The sequence below is a fragment of the Arvicanthis niloticus genome, unplaced genomic scaffold (genome assembly GCF_011762505.2).
Source record: "Arvicanthis niloticus isolate mArvNil1 unplaced genomic scaffold, mArvNil1.pat.X pat_scaffold_624_arrow_ctg1, whole genome shotgun sequence".
Classification (NCBI taxonomy): domain Eukaryota; kingdom Metazoa; phylum Chordata; class Mammalia; order Rodentia; family Muridae; genus Arvicanthis; species Arvicanthis niloticus.
Genome location: NW_023046240.1, coordinates 539 through 2,111, shown reverse-complemented (window position 1 = coordinate 2,111; position 1,573 = coordinate 539). Strand labels below are relative to the sequence as shown.

The 1,573-nt window shown below is 51.1% G+C and overlaps 1 long non-coding RNA gene across 1 annotated transcript; it reads left to right on the top strand.

Moving 5' to 3' along the window:
• The first annotated feature begins 249 nt into the window (after positions 1 to 249).
• Positions 250 to 1,125, top strand: LOC143433816 (uncharacterized). Its single transcript, XR_013070359.1, has 2 exons — positions 250 to 571; positions 927 to 1,125. It is a non-coding gene; the product is annotated as an uncharacterized LOC143433816 (long non-coding RNA).
• Positions 1,126 to 1,573: the final 448 nt, after the last annotated feature.

The following is a 1,573-nucleotide window of genomic DNA, read 5'->3' as shown; positions in this document are numbered from 1 at the left end:
CTTGGAGGTAGGGTTTGACTGCTGCCTGGCTGTGCAGCTGGACAGAAATTCCAGAGTCTCCCAGTTCTGCACCAAGAAGTCTTGCAGGCTTTCCATCCATACAAACATGCATAAAAGCTCTGGAGAAATTCAGGGATGTGACTGGCCTTGGTTTCCTGGAGTACCAAGTTAATAATTTTTTAAAAACACAATATATCTTGTCTTTGGAAGGGCAGGAGGGGTAATAAATGTGGGGCTCATTGTCACCTTTGGCCATACCAGTCTTGTCTCCTACCTCGTGTGGGAGGGGTCAGGTCCTGAGGATCTTTTCCATGCTCAGTGACCCTGACTCGGTTCCCCCGTGCAGCTGGCTGACTCAACCGACTTTCTTGGCCTCATGCCCAGGCTGGGAGGAAACCGACAGGTCTGGGAACGATTGGCTGGCACACATGAGCCCAGCCGTCCATTGCTTCCTTCAGGCAATTATCCAAAGAGGCCCCAGAAGAGAGAGATTGAGGAGCTGTGGGAGAGACACCGCTCGTGAGAGAAGGTGCCAGGCTAGAGGAAGTGGAGCTCAAGGGTGCTATCCTGGGTTAGAGAGAACACCGCTCATGTCTGGGGTGGTGTTGGGGAGCCAGATGATTAAAGCGTGATGATCACAATGATCAAGCCCATCCTGAAGATGTAGTGGTTTCTGGGTAACAGCTCCAGGAAAGCTTGGCCTCACGCATGCGATTTGGGACACTATTCAGACTATTTTTTTTTTTCTGTCATCTGCCTCTTGTCCTGCTCTTTATCTCTCATCTCACTGTCTCTCTCCTACATTGGGTCCCCACTACCACCTGATTTGACAGCAGAATTCATGGTCCCCACCCTGTCCATTGTTACAGGGTGTCCCTGTCAATTCCCTGAAGTTCAGGAACTCACATTCTACCCTCTATCTCTAGGATGCAACATCTGGACCTCTCCTGGCTGAGACTGGGGCCCACGACAGCCACACCATGGCTACTCTTTCTCTTGGTTGGGGTTTCCTGGTTCTTGGCCCGCTGCCTCACCCAGATATACACTTTGTGTGCAAAGTGTCAGCGTCTCCGTGGTTTCCCTCAGCCGCCCAAGAAGAATTGGTTTTGGGGTCATCTAGGCATGGTGAGTATGACAACAGGAGGGGTCTGGGTTGTGAGGGTGCAGGGACCTCCCAGTGGTCAAGGAGTTGGTTAGAAGGATGGCCTGAGGTGTGGGTATGCGGGTGCATGGACAGAGAGTCAGGGATCAGGTGGGCTAAGGGCTGGGGTGTGAGGGTGCAGAGATCCCCATGGATGTGGGAATTTGGGGTAGAATGGGTTAGGGTCTTCGGGTGCTACATTTAAATTTCTTCTCACATTCCAGGTTTTCCATCCGCAGTCTACTCTGAGTTTATTTCTAGTCTCTTTTCTGTTTCTAGTGCACACTGAAAGGCTTCCAGAATGGGCTTCATAGCTCCAAGACCCCTCACAACCATACGTTGTCTGCTGCTTAGGCCTCCTGGAGGGTTCTGGTTTAGAGTCAGCTTCCTGCCTGGTCCATTTTTTTTCCCCCATTAGTCTATCTTTAGGTT